This window comes from Tachypleus tridentatus, chromosome 6 (genome assembly GCF_004210375.1).
Source record: "Tachypleus tridentatus isolate NWPU-2018 chromosome 6, ASM421037v1, whole genome shotgun sequence".
NCBI lineage: Eukaryota > Metazoa > Arthropoda > Merostomata > Xiphosura > Limulidae > Tachypleus > Tachypleus tridentatus.
This window is the reverse complement of record NC_134830.1, coordinates 92868693-92889597: the sequence shown is the minus strand read 5'-3', so window position 1 is coordinate 92889597 and position 20905 is coordinate 92868693. Positions and strand designations below refer to the sequence as shown.

At 31.0% G+C, this 20905-nt stretch overlaps 1 long non-coding RNA gene across 25 annotated transcripts in view; it reads left to right on the top strand.

The window, feature by feature from the left end:
- LOC143253052 (uncharacterized) overlaps positions 1-13345 on the top strand; it is a 71872-nt gene extending 58527 nt beyond the window's left edge. For all 25 annotated transcript variants that reach the window (XR_013029337.1, XR_013029320.1, XR_013029336.1 and 22 more), the window contains one exon: positions 12979-13345. This is a non-coding gene — a long non-coding RNA (uncharacterized LOC143253052). The remainder of the gene's footprint in view (positions 1-12978) is intronic.
- Positions 13346-20905: the final 7560 nt, after the last annotated feature.

The following is a 20905-nucleotide window of genomic DNA, read 5'->3' as shown; positions in this document are numbered from 1 at the left end:
GCATATACATGTGTACATGATTAGATATACTTTGCTAAAACATGCTCTAATGTATATTTTTCTTTGGAAGCTTTATTGAAGATTCATTAGTTTGGCTTTCTAATTTGCTAAGTATTTGTGCTCCAGGTTCATATGAGTTCATTCCTCTAGCAAAGGAAAGTAAAAAAAGTGGTAGAACACAATTTGGTGGCAAAATATGTATTTATATTACTTTTACTCTTAAAAAGGCACTTTTTTAGTGATTAGATGTTGTATACACACTTGCAAGATAGCTTTTTAAGCTTGTAAGCTGTACTGTTTTGTTTTGTTTTTCTTCTTATCCATACTTTTTGTGGTTAGGAAAATTAAGTTGAAATGTACTATTTAGTTCTTTGTAGGCTTTCTGATTAAATTTGCAGTTACCTTATGGTTCATTCACATTTGGGACACAGCAATGTCAAATTATTATTCTCTAAATATACACTTTTGATAATGAATATTATTTATCTGTGTATTTTGATATCTTACTTGTTTCAGTAATAGTATTGGTTGGAATTTTAATGTATTTAGTTTTATTCTTAGTATTAAAATTGTTTTGCACTGTTAGTTTAGTATATGTATTTAAGACTAATCTAAATATCCTTAGCAATCCAAACCTTGTGTTTGTTTGTAGGTAGCATAAAGCTACATGATAGGCTGTTTGTGCTCTACCCATTAAGAGTACCAAATCCCTGTTTTTAGCATTGCAAGTCTGCAGACATACTGCTATATCACTCGGGGACCCAAACCTTGAGAGATATTATTAGGTTTTTCATATGAAATATTGTTAATGGTTGAGGTGTTGGATGTTAAAGGTTGTGTTTGCCACTTGTCAATTAAAAGCTATTACTTATACTTTTTAATAATATGAATATATACTTTGTTGTTGTTGAGCCTAGGATTCTTTTACACTAGGTGTCTTTGACTTATTGGTGATAAATTCAAAAATCAATAAAAGGCACTCACTCTACTTGTTTTAAAAATAATATATATATATTCAGAACTAGTTAAACATATGTACAACAACTTCTTTACAATATAGAGATCATTGGCATATTGCAAACACTATACAGTTCTCTTGTTGTTGTTAAAAGTTTACTTAGGCCTATTCAACTGCTGTAGAATTTCAGTTGACAAGCTGAACTACTTTTCTATTTCATCAGTATTCCATGTATAATTTACTTACAAATGTTATGTAAGTTATTGCAGTTGTATAGTGCTCTTCTAGTGATTGTCTGGTTCTTTGTGTTTTAAGTATTGTCTGATCCTTTTGTTAAAGTGCACTTAAGCTATTCAAGTACTGTAGAATACACTTTGTTTCTTTTTAAAACTGTTAATTTTCCTATTACATTAAATGTTAGGCCTATCACTTTTACATTGAACTTTTCCTTGGCCATAACTACTTTCTTTTGCTATTGTCTCTATTTGTCTGCTGTTTCCTGTCCATCTCATACTATTTATATGTTTATTACTAAGTTCTCTGTTTGCTATATTCTTGACATCAGCAAGTTACAAATACAACTTCCAATAAGCATCTGCTTTCAACCCTCTTTTAATAATAATTAAAAACTAAACAGCCATACTGTATTAATTCCCAAAATAAATTAAAAATCTAGAATGAACAGTCTTTTATGTCATGACATATTTTTTTTTCACTATTTTCAAAAACTGTTTTCAGTTCACATACTAAATCTTTTCATATAGTCCACACCCACATTTACAGTTTCCTTTTCTGTCTCTTTTTGGGCAGGACCTTCATTAGGACTTCTCCTTAACAGGATCTTTATTATGATCTTGTATTTTATGATCTATCTGTATACTGACACAGTAGATTTTCTTCCTCTTCCTTATCAGTTGGCTTGAAACTTGTGTTGACATCTTTGTATCCTCGATCTCCATTCACTGCTCTCAGGTTTAGCAGTTTCTTTTGTAATTAAGTCACTGTCTTTAGATTCTGCTTCAAGGATAGCCACATCCTGCATGTCCATTTGTACATATATAGCTACACCAACAAGATTTTTTTTTTCTCTCTTGAAGTATTTTTTCAACAGATTGGCATGGTAGACTTTAGTCATTCCATTTACTTTTATTCTGTAATGAATTCTGTTAACCACTTCTTGTAGTGAGAAAGGTCCTTTTCATTTGCAGGGGAGTTTATTGTTGTCTGTAGGTAGCAGAACCAAAACTTTCTATTCAACCTTGAAATGTCAATTCTTGTTATAATAAAAGTTTCTGACTTTCTGTAGGTTTGGCTTCTCCAGCAAAATTATTTTGATAGGATTGGTTTAATACTCCTTTCCAGTCCTCAATTCTGTCTCCTTTCTGTATTTTTTCCATACTTCCTTCAGCTCCTTTAAAACTACATTCAAGTTGTCACTCTTCAAGACTGATAGATTTGATATCCTGCTTGGACCTTTTCCTTTGAGCTCTTCTGGTGACTGCATTGTTTCAACAGCCTTCTTCCTGTCTAGTTTTTCTCAACTTATACTGCATGTTATGTATCCTATCACCAAGTCATATAGTGGTTTCTTGATACACATGGTCTCAAGATCTCCTACGTAACAGGGAGTAGCCACTTTTATTTTTGTCATGGGGAACTTTCTTGTTGTTGGACTGATTAGCACAAAAAGGTGTACCTTATCTGACATGTGATCATCATATAGTAGACTGGTTCCCACTGCTGCACTTACTGGACCCAATGTCTCATAGAACTATCACTTTCTTGTCCCCAGTATAGCTTTTCCATATTGGTATAATATCGTTTGTTGACACCTCTTGATACCTGTCATGTGCTCCCATTACTACTGGCACTGTTGATCCATTTGCCTACTTGAGTTGACCATTAGTCTTTTATTAATTAATCATGTTTTCTTCATATATTGAATTTGACAAGCTGTCTTAATTCTCTTTCTTCTAATGGCAGAATCCATAGTGCAAGCCATGCTTTTCTTGTTCCTTACAAGTACTGTCTTTGTAAATAGTTCCAACTTCTTTATGTTGAGATTTTTGCTGTTGTTTGCTAGTGATATACTATGATTTCTGTGCAGTATGTTTAATTTTATAACAAACATAGCATCTCTTCTATTTATTAACTTCCTGTCACCTTTCATAAATTCCTACTTCTGGTAAGCAATCTCTGGTTTCAAATTTAACTGGATATTCTTGGACTTGCCTGTTATATTACCTCCATGGCTTCCATACACTTCTCTGTCAGCTAAATCATCTCCTACACATCTTTTGGTGCTTACTCCTTTAATAACAGTCACATGTCTGTTGAACACATGAGAATGAACTGTTGTCACATTAATAGGTCTGCCAGTCCCTCAAAACTGTTTTTACATTTGGCCATGTCAGTCCATCTGGTGTAATACTGCTGTAAATATGCCATGCACTAAAATACAGTTTCTCCAGTGTTGTGTTTGACTCCTCTAATCGTCTGATAAAACGTTCTTCAGCAAGTTCATATTGTTTCAGTAAAACCACTTTAAACTTGTCATAATCCATGGTGTCTTCTGATGTTATGTCTACATATACTTGTAGGTCTGTTTCTGTGAGAAGTGAGCTAAGAGAGTGCTCAGTTGCCTTTGTTCCAGTTCTGACTTTGAGCTAGTCTTCATATTTCTTCATAAAGGCATTCATATCATCTTTAAGTTTGTCATATTTACACAGCTTAAATCAGCTGGCCCTGACTTCATTGTCATTCTTGGATCTTTTTTTTTTTTCTAGTGGGTGAGCTTTTTGATCTCAGTTTGTGCTTATTGTTTCTCTCTCTCTTTCCAGTCTTTCTTTTCTCTTTTTACTTTGAGTCTTTCTTCCTCTCTTTACTGTCTGTAGTTTTTTCTTTCTAGTTTTTGTTATTTTTAATACATCTGTAGGCCACTGTCTTTTAACCATAGATGTTCTCCTCTTTCAACCCATTAGTCAAAACCACTTAATAAGGTCATATAGGGTGATTGTAATCTCTACAGTATTTGCACTACTACTTCAGCTGTGCATACATAGGACTAATGATTTCTGTTGTTGTTTGTGTTTTCTTCTGTTGTCATTTACCACTGTATAACTGTGGCTGTAGCTCACCTGTTGTCAGATGTTAAAGGTGTGTTATATTTGCCATTTGTCAATTAAAGGCATTTATACTTCTTAATAGGGTAAATATATACTGTGTTGTTGTTTTTGGGCTTTGGAATTTTCCACAGTAGATGTCAGTGACTTGTTGGTGTTATATTAAGAATCCAATGAACAGCAGTCAACTTGTTTCAAAATAAAATATATATTAGAAACTAGTTAAATGTATGTACAACTTCACCTTCTTTATGCTATAGATATCATAAGTATATCATAAATACTATATAGTTTTCTTTTTGTCAAAAGTTCACTTAGGCCTATTCAGTTGCTTTAGAATTTCTGTTGACAAGCCGAATTACCTCTTTCTATTTCTATCACACTAGTATTCCATGTATAATTCACTTGTGTTTACATACCAGTAATTGTCTGACCTTTGTAGTTTAAATAAATATTGTCTGTCCCTTTTGTCAGAGTGTACTCATGCTGGTTCAATTACTTCAGAACTTGATTTGATGGAATAAAGTATTCACCTTGTATCTCTTAAAATTGTTAGTTTTTCTCTAACATATTCTGTACTTTATTTTAATTAAAGTTTCATGTTATGGTTAGTGGTAAACTCTCTTTTTTAACTGAAGATGGCTTAAGTTAGTATATAGCTTACTGTGCTTAGAAGCTATTATGTTGTATAATTTTAGGTAGGAGTGTAACATTTATTTAATTAAAATGCCTTTGTTTCCTGTTTTAATACTTGGATATGAGTTGAATATTTTAATGTTTATAATGAGTGTGTGAACACACGTATACATATGTAATAACGATGTTTAATCAACATAAGAAACAGAACAACCACAAATTTTAAGTCATACATATTAAAATTGGAGGAGAGCAAAATATTTCTTTATTTTAAATATTTAGATCAAAAACAGTGTGTTCATTGTTACAATGATTTCAGTGTTAGTTACTGTACTTTAAAAAAGAGGAAATTTCTTATTAAAATGATGGTGACTATAGAAAGATAAGTTTCAGTACTTAGTATTTTATTTGAGGTTCAGTTAAAATTCTTCTTAATTTCTTAAAAATATTCTTATTAATTCTATGTTATATTTAGAATATCATAGTGGACTTGGATCAGTTTATTTAGTTTGTGGTATTTTGAATGAAAATAGGCTTATACATATATGCTCTGCTGCTGTGGTGTTGAGAAGATACATTAAATATAAAATTACTAGTTAATGAAGAATGAAAACTGTGTTGACCCTGATTACTGTTAAGCAAAATACCTAACTTCATTTTCATAAAATTGTTTTACTAAATGAACAGAGTCAAAGGTATTTGGAATATTATTAAAAGCTTTATAAATTGTTTTCATTGGCGTTTGTTAAAAATATTTGTATTCTCTTTTATTTATTGTTAATATTCTATTTAATTTTGACAGCAAACTTATAAATTTCAATTACTATACTCAGTTTATGCAATTATATGTTCATGCTCAACTGGTTTGAGTTTGTCATGTTATTATAGTGTCAAGCAACCATTAGTAATTTTCTTTTCTACTTTATTATTATTGAGAGCACAATCATGTGATGAGTGGTAGTGTATCTATGATATAAAAGAAAATATTTTTATGAGTAGAAACAGTGTTCTTGACATTTTGAGAAACTTTACAGTATTACCAATAATACTGTTGTGGGCCATCTTGCATGGCAAGGCAAGCTTTTCAGTAGTGTCATTTGTCTGTGCAAAGAAAGTAAATGTTTTATCAGTTTGTACCTTATGGTGATAGTGAATACTTGTGTCATGTAAAGTTGTGCAAATCATGATAGTGGAAATGTTAAGTGATGATTTTATGATATTCCCTTTGCATGTTAAGCCTGAGGAATCCACAAAGGTGAAATATTGGTTAAAATATATAAAAAACAATATATACATCTGGAGTATAAAGGTATTTTTTTTTCTAAATTTTATTCCAATGGTTCTTTAACATCAAGAAGAAAAGATAGAGAAGTTGTCCATGGTAAGGAAATGGAAGTTATCCTAAAAGTCAAGTTGTCTCAACCATCACTATAACAGGGTTTTGCTGCTAATAAAGAAATTCATATATCATAATCCTATATTATTTGAATTTTGATGTAAAAAATTATGCATAGTTATAATAAATAATTAAAGAAACTAAAAATAAATAAGTGAAGTAACATACATTAAAAAAACAACATTAGGTTGCTGCTGACTCTTGTTTCCTGTGGTTTATGGATCAAAATTAAGAGCAGTACTGTGCTATCTGGTTTTCATACTGACAGACATTCTGTGACAGGACTCCATAATTGGAGAGAAAAGAGCCATTTCTTTTGCTAAAATCCTCTGTAGTGTGTATCATAACCATAAAAGGCATGATAGAAAAGTTGCTGTAAATTTATACTGAAACAAACAGTGAGTGTTATACGTATAGGTTGGAGCAAAAATAACTATAAAATTGTTTCATTTACTACAGTGTAATTTTCAGTTATTACTTTGAAATGATCAAATTGGTTCAGTTGTTTTTGTAATATTTTATTTGATATGAAAGTTTATGCATAGTTAACTTTCCCCACCCTTTATATGTATCGATGTATGTACAGAAACATATTTATGTATGTGTGTATAAATATATGTACACACACACACACACGTATATATATCCACCCGTTTACTAAATTTGTTTAGTGAACATGAGATCTTTAAAGATGTTTCATGTTTAAACTTATTATGAGACGTATTTATTTCCTATAATTCATAAGTCTGTGTGTAGTAGTATCAGCAGATTAAAAAATTGTAAGTTTGGTTTAGTATCTTAATATATACTTAACAGTAGAGAAGGATTGTAATGAATATAAGCAGTTACTCAAAGAGTATAATTGTTTGTGTGCACCAGTCTTGCTGGGAAATAAAATACTGAGAGTATTTTAGGTATAGGTATATCTTATACTATAAAATGTGACATTTTCCTTAAATAGTAGGAAAAAGTTTCAATACATAAATCATGCATCCCATTTATTACTTGTAACTTTTTTATGTAAAGAATGAAAAGTAATGATGGTACAAACCAAATACAGAACTGTGTTGTATTGTTCTGTTTGTCATAAGATGTTCTAAAGGACTGTACATGTATAAACAGCAGGAAAAGGGAAAACACAGCCATCTGTTGTCAGGACTGAGAATTATTTCCAAGCATCCAGATATATATCTGTTTGTTTGGTCATGAGTTTTGTTTGTTGTTTTTTTTAGCTAAAAAAAATAATGCAGCATTTTTGTTTGTCCTGTCATTAAAAATAATTTATAATTACACACACACACACACACACAATTGTATATGTACAAATATTCTCTATATATGTGTGTAACATATAGCTAACACAGTAAAACTTAATTTTTCAAAATATTTTTGTCTATATACAAAACTTAAGTATAACTAGAAGAGATTTCAGAGTATTCTTGAATGTAAAGAATTTTCTTTGGTATAAGTTGTTACATAAATATTGAAAATGTTTATTGATATTTTATTGTTGTTTTGCCAAATGAAATCAAAATTTATTTTATACATTTTCTGTATTAAAATAGCTTCTTTGGGGAAAGAGTAATTAAACAACAAAATAAATATTCTTTCATCAAGAGTGAAAACCAGAAAAAACAAATTAAAACCTTTCTGTAAACTAAATTTGACATTGAAGCAGTTTTAAAAGTGTAAGAATCATAGTTATTTGTATTGATACCAATCATGCAGGTAGGTATTTGTTTATTTACTAATGTTTTAATGATTGTACAGTTACTGTTACTAGAGCAACTAATGACAACTCTTATTTTTAAATGCATTGTTGAAATTATAAAGAAAACTTTGATATAAATAAAACATGAAGCATGTAGTACAAAAACAGTGTCTAACAATGCAACTGATAAGAGAAAGAAATTAGCATTGAGCACCAGCAAATTAATAAGTGTTATAGATGCCATCAAATTAAAATAAGTTTTTTTTAATTTTATCATAACATATTATTTGATTTGTCTTTAGAAAAACAATTATTTAAATATGTTTTAAATTGTATAATTTACCCATAAATTGTGTACATTCCAGTGGGCATTTATGTTCACTCAAACCTAAAGTGGTATTGAAATGATTGTCAGATAGGCATTTTATCTAAAACTGTTTGTGTGTGTGTATCTATATATATATCATATAATGAAGGGAAACTGAAAATTTATTAGGATAGTAAATATTCTCCAGATTTAACTTATCATAATTTTGAAAATATATAGGCAAATCTATTCAGAAACTTTTTTTAACAACTGACCAAGTGTGCACAATCAAATACATAACTTTAACCATATGTACACATGGTGTTGGTCCTTTGGATCTAACTCATATTGTAGAAGGACGATTGACTATAATACTTGCAAATTCAAATTTACTCAGCAGATAGCTCAATGTGGCTTTGCTATAAGAAAAAAAACACACAAACACAAACTTCTCAAATTTACTGTTTATACCTAGATAAAATGTGGCAAGCTTTTAGTGAAATGTAAAAGTCTGCTGTATGCCAAAAAGATGTGTTAAAATGTATGTGTACTTGAGATGTCAAGCTGACTCAGACTCTCAAATTGAAGAGTGAGGTTATGTTGTTAATATGAACAATAGAAATACCTTTGTTCATTGTACAGTTTGAATATTGTGTTTAGATAACCTCTAGAACCATTGAAATGCTTATCTACATTTTTTCAATGTCCATGTATATTATATCTGATATTTACTCTCCTCTGCCATAAACTGTTACTAAATCAGCAGTGTATGGTAAAATGAGGTGATGGTACATTTATAATCAAAACATAATACTGTGTTAAATGACAATCTGTAAAAGGTCATGGCATGCATACTTTGACCCCCATCTGCACATATAGGGTTAATAGAAATTATGATTGCTGCCATTAATTTGTAAATATTCCAAGGAAAACAATAAAAGAAACTAAGAAAAATAATTCTGAATAAATACATTCTTTTGATGCCTTGGAGCTGACCAGCTAGAAGACTGTGTAAAATAGTAAAAGAATAATTGCTTGACAGGACCAATTAAAATTTTAAACATTTTTCTTATTTTATCAATATGATTTGTTATGATCAGTTAGTTGGCACTTAACAGTTTGAAGGCTACCAAAAGTAAGAAAAAGAAATCAACTTTTACCCAGTAGGGACAATTAGATTTTTTAGCATTTATCATATTTTTTCACTAGGGACAATTAGATTTTTTAGCATTTATCATATTTTCCTTTTAATGTGTACTTCTATATTTTTTTCCCTAAAACCATTATTATGTTTTATCTTATAGAAATATATTTTTTACCTTAATCTCTTCTTATATGGAACCTCTTGATTTCTGAGATACCTGGTATAATTTTGGACATTATGAGAAATTCCAATGATGTCTGAAGTGAAAAGAAGGTTCGTAGAACAAGTGAATGACAAGATAAATCCAAACAAAGTGTGACAAATATTAACATCTCAACTGAGGAATACTTTTTGGTTTAAATTAAAATAGTAATCTTATTGGGTTTTTTTTTTTGCCTGTTTATCTGGATTAATCAAAATGTTCCAAATATTCCAAGAGTGATATGATCAAAAACTGTTATTTTCAAGTGCTTTTGTTTAATATTATACACATTACACATCTGCATATGAAATTAGCATGTATATACAGTTCTTAGGGTGGTGCAGTAAAGATTTTATTAAATTTTGTACACTGGTACATAGTAAGTACCACCAAGTAAGGCTTGTGATATGATACACTGTTAAATAAATAATGTACAACAGTTATTACAAGAAATTTTAAAATTTTGGAACAAGCATAAGATGAAAGAAAAACAACAACTTCTGTTACCTTGATGCTGGGTAATTCTCAGCACATCCTTTATAAAATGTAATATTTGCTGTTTTTAAATTTGAAAGCTTTTGTAAAGAAAAAAATATTGCCCATTAGGATGTGCTATATTTCAAATTACTTAAAAATTTTATACTGTTTAATTATATAGAATTTGAAAATAGTTATGGAAACTAAAGAACAAAGGTAACTCTGTAAGTGAAAATGAATTACACCTGACTACAGTTATGTGTTGATAGTTTAAACTAGAATAGATTCTTCTCCAGCCAATAAAAAGTGTCACAACAGAATGTAGCTTATAAAAGTACATGCAGTTATAGTGTGACTCAGTCATGGCTTCAGAAGCATAAATAGTGCACAACTAGTATGTAGAAATATAACATTGGATGCTTCATGTGAAAAAGTGCAGTAAGATTTCATGTTTCAGTAAGAGCTGTATGAAATATATGAAGAAAATAAGTGAACAGGCACTATCATTAATAGAAATTTACTGTTGGAATGAGCTAAGTAAACCAAAATTTAAAATATGCAATTAACCAAAAGGCAGTGAAATGAGCAGTGGTGGAGACATTGTGCCCTTTGTAAATGAATGCAAGTTTGAGTTGCTCAGTAGCAGTTTTTTGTTTTTTTTATAGTACAAAATACATGTAGTGAAGTGTAATGGGGGGTCATTAGAAGTTTGAGGCTGCAATATGGTCAGTGATCTTCACATAATTGATAGTATCCTGAAAGCTGACAAGTACATGTGCATTTTGATTTGTCATGACATTTTCTTAGGAATGTGAATGTTGGATGGATTTATCTTCTGATGAGACAATAATTCCAAGCATACCTTAACAAAATCTTAACAGTAAATAGGTTGATGGAATACCCACAGCAATGACTTTGTCTGCAGAAAGTTTTAATTTGAACATTCTTGAGGTTGTGTAGGATTGTGTAAAAATTGAAAAGGTAATATTGAATTATGGGAAGCAATACAAAGTATTTGGAACAATATTCAACATTCATACATTGATTTATTGCATGTCAGCATGAAAACAACGTGTATGCTCTGTGAATAGCAAATGATTTTGTGCAAAGCTGCATAAGAGATATCTATGCTAGCCATCTCTAACTTTGAAACACTTGGTCAACTCTATTCATTAAAAATTCTTGAGCTTCTCTTTAGCAACAAAATTTGGGACACCACCATATAACAACCTTATACATAAAAGGGTGTATCATTATCTAGATCTATTACTTGTTGTTTGTACAAAATTAAGCACAGTTATATTATTTTAAAATAATATAATTAACTAAAAATAATATAGTTAACTAAAAATTTCACATTTTAATTTTGTCTACCTTTTGTAAATTAAATATTGTATAGCTTAAGTTTTAATATTATGGTATGCATATATATACTTTGTAAAGTAATTAAACAAGTAAAATATTCTAAATTATGGAAAATATATGTTTACATACCATTATAAATTCATGTTTTCTACAACTTAAAATCATTTAAACTTATCATTTTATATACTCAGTATGCATTATTTTTAGGTCATTCGAAAACCTAAAATACTTGACCAAAGATATCACACATTAAGAACAAAATGACACTTTCTAGGTATTAACAACTGGATGGATGTAAATATACCAAAGGTAGTATATTTGTGTACTTCTACATAAAAGTTGTAAATTTGATGTTACTTATATAAGAAGAGAATATATTAAGTCACAAAATAGTAACTAGAATTAAAAAGAAATGATTAGAAGCTTTACAGGTGCTAAACTTATCTAAAGCAAAAATCATTTAGACATAAGCATTAAAAAAACTATATGATATGTAGGTTGTAGTCACAAGTCAGTTATAAAATTAGTCTGACTATATTTTTATAATTCAACTAACTAATTTTATAATTCTCAAACACCTTTTCATTCACCTCCAATTCACTGATACTGAGGTTTGGCATGGCCAGGTGGTTAGAGCACTTGAGTCGTAATCTGAAGGTTACAAGTTTGAATCCCCATCACACTAAACATGCTTGCCCTTTTAGCCATGGGAGGACATTATAATGTAACAGTCATACCCACTTATTTTTTGGTAAAAGAGATTAGTCAAGAGTTGATAGTGGGTGGTGATGACAAGCTGTCTTTCATCTAGTTTTACACTGGTAAATTAGGGATGGCTAGTGCAAATATCTCTCATGTAGCTTCGTGCAAAAATTCAAAGCAAACAGTCATATTGGATGTATCAACCAACTTTACATAATGCATTTAAAAAGAGCATAAATCATGTCAGATAAGATTGTAAAATGAACTTGTGTGAAATTGCCAATTTGATTCAATTTTTGGTTGGAAACTTGTCTCAAAAAACCACTGTATAACCATTATATATGCAACTAAAAAACTTTTCTTTTACCAAACAATCCATACACTTTTGCCTGAAAGTAAGGTTATCTGATATTTTTTGATAAACATTTTATATTTATATATACAATTGTATATGTTTTTAAAGAATAAAAATATGTATTTTGCTACAAAACTTGTGTGTGTGCATTGTGTTTGTAATATTCTGGTAATTGATTTCATCTTGTTTGCTGATCTTGCTACATACGAGATCCATTTACAACAAAAATCATAGGTTGAATTTTCTGAACAGCTTAAATCCAATTTCAAAGTAGTGATGCATGAAAAACATAGCATTTCTCTAATTAAATGGCTGGTTAAAAATTATTACTCAGAAATTTCTTGCCTGTATTATAAATTTTGCAAATATATAATGATACTTATGTCACGTATTTCACAGCTAATTTTGTTGTATATGCACAAGCTTTATGGTCTTAGAAGTAACATTTTGAAATGGCTATAGTGTAGAAAAAATATATAGATGTGTGTACAGTACTTATTCAAATTTGGTAGTTCATAATTTGAACCTCTGTGTTTATACCATTATCACATCCTTAGAATATTAAATTCTAAATAAGCGCTAAATTCAGATTTTTTATCACAGGAAGAATAAAGTGGAAGACAATGGCCATAGCTACCAACCAAGGAGAGTATTTCCAATGCCCTTTGTGTGTGAAGGTATTCAAAACAACCAGTCATTTAAGGAACCACTACTATTTCATGCATAGAAATGTATCTTACATTTGTGCTATGTGTGCAAAGACATTCAAACGGAAGGAACACCTACAAAAACATGAACTCAGATGTTGGAGCTCTTTTACACGTTCTGCTGTTTGACTTGCTGTTGATATTCCACAAACTTATTTGAAAATTTGTTATGTCTTTAAGAAATTATTTTTATTTTAAATAATTTGTACAAGTGTATAAAACCACAATTTTTTTGAGAGTGGAATAAAAAAATATTTACAGTACTTGATGTGTTTTATGCAAATTTTTATCATGCAAGGAAATAACTTCTCATTAAAAGTGTCATATACAACTAGTTAGTAAATGAAAAACTATGCTCAGTCATTGCAGATAGTTACTACACAGTTTCTATCATGAAAAATTAATAGATGTGAAGGATTTGTTGCATTGATGGCTATGTTGTTCATGAGGTTGAATCATATGTATATATCTTGTGTTGTAGCTACTTTTGATCTCTTTCTATTTTGGGTATACAGTAACCATATCAGCAGAGAACAAAAAGTGTCAGAAGTTCTGCAAAGAGAAATAATTTGAAATATCACAGAAAAAGTATCTGGTATGGCAACCACAGATGTCAAAATTTGGTTGTATGTTTTACTCTACAGAATTTTGGGCATCATTACAGCAAATATTCATTCATTAGTTAGACAGAACATTTTTTTGTTGTTGTTAAACTTTGGATGTGATGGTAGATAAAACATAATATGCGATCCAGCTAACTAATGAATGAATGTTTGCTATAAGTGTAGCTATCAGTTTGGATGTTAGTTTTGATCTCATTCTTTTAAGTCACACACTCACTCGTTTTTTTTTCACACTTAAGGTGGTTTTCATTAGATATGACTTTTTGTCAATACACACCAACAAACCACAGTAAGAAAGTGGCAATTGATAGTAATTCGTATTAGCTTTAGGATTGCAGTCCTGTTATTTCGAACAGACCTTTACATTACAGAAACAACGAGATTCTTTAAAATTTATTGCAGTAGTTTTTCTTCTCTAAAACAGTGTTGTTAGTTTCCTGTATACTACTAACACTACAAAACTTAGAGAGTATTTTTGTTGTCATCCCCATGCAATTGATACATCTCTGTGAAGCATCATTAATTATGGTGATTGCTTATTACATGACACTAAACTGTCTTTATATTAGGATTATTACATAAATTTTAGTAAATTTGTGTTGAAAAGTTAGCAGTGAAAAGTCAATAATAATATCCATGCAGGTCATTCTTTTGAAAACTTGAGATAAAACTGCTATTCTAGTTTACCTGGCCTGACCACTACTTATGTATCTGCATATTCTTATGCCTTATAGTTTTGCTGCTCTAAATCAGCTGCCTTTATTCTGAATGATAACAAAAAATTTAAAACAGTCCACTTTTACAATTTGGTGAATCTACAGGGTGGCCCATATGTCCCTACCCATCCATACATCTTATATATCCAGTGTATCTTTGTGCTGTCCCTCATTTTTGCTGCATTATATTATGCAATGCCATGTTCTGTGAGACATTTTCCTCAACATAGCAGGGGTTATTGTTCCAAATGATGCAGTAACAGCTGCCTTCAATTCATCATTAGTATTATTGAATATAACATAATAACATATGGATGGGTAGGGATTTACGGGCCACCCTGTATAGTAAACATGTTAGCACAATAGCTTGTGTGAGTTGTGTGTATGAATGCTAAACAATTTTCATCAAACTTGAGTGGTTTTGCACATGGCTTTTATTTAAACCAAATGAGAATCCTATTTGTAGGTTTGAAAGATCTATCTGAAAGTTGTATGTTTTTATTTTAAATAAAGTTTCAGTACTTTAGGAAATGTTGTGTTGCAGGTATTTTTTAATGGATTGCCTTTAAATCTGGGATATAGAGAACATCTACTGAAAATATGTGATAATTTGAATTACTGAAAGTGGAAAATTACTAAACTATCACTCCTGTTAATGACACAGTGTGTTCTGTAGCGGGTTACATGACACACTACATACGTCTTGATAAACTCATTCTATTTATCCTTATGGTAATATCTTTGTTTATATTTCTTCCTTTTCTTTTTATTAGGCCTCTTACATTTCTTTCACTACATGGCCTTATTATTAGGATCACATCAAAGGAATTAGGTAGAAAACCTTTTGTGATCCTAAGAAAATGAGTTAGCCTTTTATCACCTGAATATCTAAAATCAATTTCTGTTCTCATTAATATTGGAAACATTCTTTCTAGTTTTGCATTTGAGACTAGAAATAACAGTAGTTCAATTAAAAATCTCTAGGTTTTCTTAGATATGTTTATTAGGTTGTGGGTAATTCATGCCATTTGTCAGTAACTTCAGTACAAATGTATTTGATACAAGTATTACACAAGATGGCATGAAAATGGTTAAAACTTCATTTATTTCTAAATCACAAATTCTTCATTTAAATTAGGGGAAGTCACAGTCTTTTCTCTGTCTTCACGTGCCAAGAGTAATTCAGTTTTAACTATCCACAATTCAGTATTCAATATGATAGGAATTTTCTCAAACACAGAACTCCAGAGTTATCTAAATGGGAAGATAAGCAAGAAGACATAGCTTCAGTTATTCATTTTTTTTCTGTTTCCAGTAATTCCAAAGTTTTGCCAAACTTGGCAAAGTTAATTTGAACACATTGGTATGTGTGCATTCTATTTGAACATTCAGTTTTGCACAATATATACTTTGTGGCTGGAAGATATTGCAGGTTTACTCTGTTTAGTGTTTGAAGTTTTCATTTTATAAAGTACTAATGGAAGTATTACATTCTGGAAAGCTTGAATGTGTCAATTTGTATTCAAGTGGCCCTTTGGGTTGGATAACTTGAGTACATAGTGCCATTTCCTCTCAAGTTTCATCTAGGCCATCTAATTTGGTTACATGTCATCAGTCATTTGATAACTTTATCAGTGTTGCTTTGGAACATTGTACTGCTGATTATACTGTGTTTATTTGATTTTGTTTTCAGATCTAACTGGTTGAATTCACTGGCCATACATTTGGAAGCAACATTATAAATTGAAATACTGGTTTCAAGTACCATACTGGTCAGAATATCCAGTTACAACACAATGTTCTGGACAGCATAATTTTTGTGCTGCATACTATCCATATGTGGCCACTTATTCTCTGACCTGTTATAGGAATCCAATACTGAAGGGTCCAGTTGACTTGTTTCTGGGCAAACACCAACCAGACTGTTCAGCATCTTAGGGTTAGTACAGAGGCTCTAATTAGTATTCCAAACCTGAGCCTAACCTCATGGAGTCTGTTTCTGACTATTGAGAGTTATGCACTCCAGTGGCATTCTGAAGCTCATTCCTGAGACCCTTAGTGCTGTTTTTGCAGTTTCAAATGTCTACAATCTACAAATATTGATCACCTGTTGCACCAGTAACCCTTTTACAAATCTGTATTCACTTGCTTGTGTATATTTCTTTGGCCTAGTGCTTGCACCAGAATCTAATTTCAAGATTACCTGTGCCACTTCAATCTGAGTGTGGCTCTCTTGAAGCAGATTTCAATTTCAATTAATTGGTTTCTAGAGCTTGTACTCTTTCTAACAAGAGCCTATTACTAAAGTAATCATTGGTACATAAACATGCAAGGATTAGTGTTATACTTTACAGTAAGCATGCCAAATTTGAAGAAAATTGATAAACTTATAATAAACAAATTTAAGAAACATCAATAGATTGTAATGTTTGTGAATAGTATATGTATACTGAAGGAAAACTCACAGTTTATACTGATTAAATCTCTGTATCATATATCAAATAAAACCTGCACCTGAGAGGAATAATGACACAGGTACATGATCAAGTAAGTATAAGTATCATGTAATCTTTTTCTATGATATAATAATAATAAAACAAGGTTAACTAACACCTTTCATGTCCTATTTATGATAATTTTAACTAAGTAAATGCAGAATACTTGCATGAAAAGTCCCCAAAATTAAACATTAAATCTAAATAAAGATATTTTCTTTCACTAATCATGGATTGATAAATTGGTAGTTCTCATACCTTCAACAACTCCTCCAATATCTCGGTGTCTTTCTTGTTCCAAACATTAAAATTCAATATTAAAATTGGTTTAAAAATTTCTTTCTTCCTAGCTTCCAATACCTATCACATTCAATTATAAATATGATGTCATGCTTAAAAAATAAAGAAATATAATGGATTGAATTCATTTATAAATGACAGTATATGAACCAAATAAAATTCAATGAAAAATGTAATGCCACAGAAAATAATATAGAACTAAATATTCATTGTTCTCAAATAATTGCAGGATTACCAAATTCAAAGTATAGCACCTCTGCACAAGTAGCACAGTGATATGTCAGTGAACTCATATTGCTATAAATCGTATTTCCATACCCATTGTTTAGCTTTGTGCTTAATTATAAACAAACAAACAGTGCATAGCACCTATCATGAAGCATGTAGAGAAACAGCGTGTTGGTTTGGGAGTATTTTTGTGCTGAAGTGGAAGGAAATATTTACAAAACAGATGGAATAATGAACCAGTGCAAATACCATCAGACACTGATCTGTCATGGTATATACATTGGTTTGTATATTATTGGTAAAGGATTATTAATATTTAATAAGGACCACAAACATTCATCCAACCTATGCAGAAATTACTTAGCTGAGAAACAAGTTGTTGGAGTCATTAAAATAATGCAATGACCACCACAGAACACTGATCTCAACCTAATTGAGTATGTCAGTGATTTGATAGATCAAAAACTTAAGAAATCAAAAATTACTAAAGTTATTAAGGCAAAAGGAAGATACACGAAGTATTAACTGTTTGCTGAACTCAAGTACTTCCATTGAATTTCTGTTGCACTAAATATAGAGACCAATAAAATGTTGATGTATTACCTGTTTTTACCTTCCATTGTTCATTGAAAGTATCCTGAAATCTGAATTTTGACTTTGCTAACAATATTGCCAAGTAATGTATGTCAAATATATATTTAAAACTGAGTTCTTAAAAACATGTCCTCTTCTGGAACAGTGGTAAATATTCAGATCTACAATCGTAAAATCAGGAGTTTAATTTCTATCAGCAGACAAAGCAGATAATTTAACGTGGTTTTGCTATAAGAAAACATATACCCTTGAAAATATTTTAATCTGTCATTCAAGATATATCTTGGGTGAACCCAAGTTTACATTCACCACACACAAATATAGTATTTTAAATATACATCTTACAAGCAATTTCACATTGCTATTCATGTTTCAGTATTTCAAAAGTTAAAACATAACCTGCTATCATATGTGCAACAAATTCTGAACCATGTTAACATACACATGTATAGGGAGATTATAACACTATCAGCTCTTCCAGCCAATTTGAGTACCTGTGGAACATTTCAATGTCAAAACTGAATTATTCCTTCGTCACACTAATGAAAACAGCAAATTCACTTATTTTTTATTAATGCCTGTCTGGCAATCATTTATAGTCAACTTCATACTTTTGTGTAAAGTTTCATATATCTTTCCCACATCTCATTCTCATATACATATAAACGCCCAACTTAAATACATAGCCACATGTGCTAGTAGCTTTAGACACACATGGTATTGCCATAGCAACCACAAATACTACTTTCATAAACTGACTTTTTGCATTTAAGATTCAGTAACATGCTGTCATCTTTAAGTTGTGAGATCTGACAGATTTTCCACCTTGCAAAAACGCTTGTGGAATTATCTGAACTACAAGTCAATTAAAATTCTCTCAATCCTTGTGCCAAAAGCCTTTACTCTGCCAATACTTTCCAGAAACACAAACCCTATCATAATATGAAATTCTTACACTCATAGTTGATACTTTGCTTTTTGGAGACCCCAAAATATACTCAAACAAATTGTTGCTACTCCTCTAATGGTGACATTATTTACTTTGAAGCTCACTTTGATATTAGAAAGAAAAGGTGACTTACTTGTTTTCTTATAGCAATGCCATACTGATCCATTTGCTGTGTCCATCAAGGGGAATTGAACCCCTAATTTCAGCTTTGTAAATCTGAAGACTTACTACTGTTATACTGGGGGTATGAAAAGAAGAGGAGGCACCACATATATTTCAGTTGTTGACATCTTGACCAAAGAACTGCCCTAACTATTACATGAAGTGTAAGTGTACAGTGCATTGCAATACCCTATATTGCACATCATCATTCAAAGACTTTGAAATATAAGTGTTACTTCTCCATTTTAGTTACTGGCTGCATGACAAATGGCTTTCCTAGCTGTAAAAAGAGAAACGCTGCAGCTGGTTCAGAAGAACTGGCACAGCTTTGATAGTTACAAATGAGAAATGCCGTAGGAGGTTTGGACAGCCCACTACTGTTCCAACAAGGATGCATATTAATGATTGAGTACTGGCCACAAAATGTAACCCATAGGTCAACCTAGCTTGCTGTATACTAAAGAGATTCTGTAACAGCTGTGAACAAGTGGCTGTTATTTTGTTGGGTGGTAATCTTCATTTGAAAGATCATATGCATTCTAAGAGCAAAGAGGCACAATTTTTCTTTTAGTCGTTAGTTTTCAACCAAACTACTAACCAAAGTAATGGCAGATGGGTTTAATATATCCATATGAAACAAGGAAGGTTGTTCTTAGCAGTTTGGCTGACCACTGAAGCTATACATCACACTGTCATGTGAATGCTCACATCACTCATCAAGACGACCACATATATTCACATATTCATTATCGTTATCAGCTGAGCTGGAATTATTACTGACAGCTTTGTCTTTCCCAAACCAATTAGTTTTGCTTAACTTGAGGGTAGCCAGAGTACTAGAGGTTCTTCCACACCCCCGAAATAGTGGGTCTCATAGGTAAGAGTATCAATTTGTACAGGTACTAGATTGGGCTCTAACCAGAATTTAGTAATGATTCTTGTGTTGAAAATACATATTACTGTCACACTCAATCTCCTTAACTGTGTCAGATGGCTGTCTTACCTAAGTTTGGTGGATTAATGCTTTTGCATCAGCCATGGTCATTGTCAACCATTCCACATGTACCCAAGGGCATATTTGTGCCTTGAAATTATGTAGGCTAAACATCACATCCACATGCATTTTTGTTCATGCATAATTAAACATAAGTATGATAGGTAAGTAATCTTTTGGTCTCTGCTCAGTTGTATGGTATCCCAGATACTCATCACAGTTAGTTCTACAGAGGTTCACATACTTGACAAGCATATATTTGATCATCTGTATTAATCATTAAGTTAAACATTGGACTATGGATGGTGTAATGAAATGTGAACCTTCACAACGCTGAGCACTTTGCACAAACCAGATAATAACTGTTTGTAGAAACTCATTCTCTGATTTCTATAAATCTTCAGTTGCCGTTGTCAATGAAGATAAAGGTAGTCTACTGGCAACTGTTATTCCATGACATAACATCAATTATTGATAACAACAGAGAGTAAAAGCAGGATATGGCATTGTAAGTTTCCTGTGGAAGATGTATAAAAAGATGTGAATAGGAGCTTACGTTTATTATTTCATATTGTTGAAGAAAAAGTTTATATATTCTGTACGTTATGAAAAACACAAAGATAAAATTAATCTTTATTTAAAATATTCTGTTTTCATTACGGTTATTTTTGTTGTTTTATACATATTTCATTGTTATTATTAAGAAATAACAATATTAATTATGACTCATACATATTTAAATTTCATTAATTTCTTGAACAG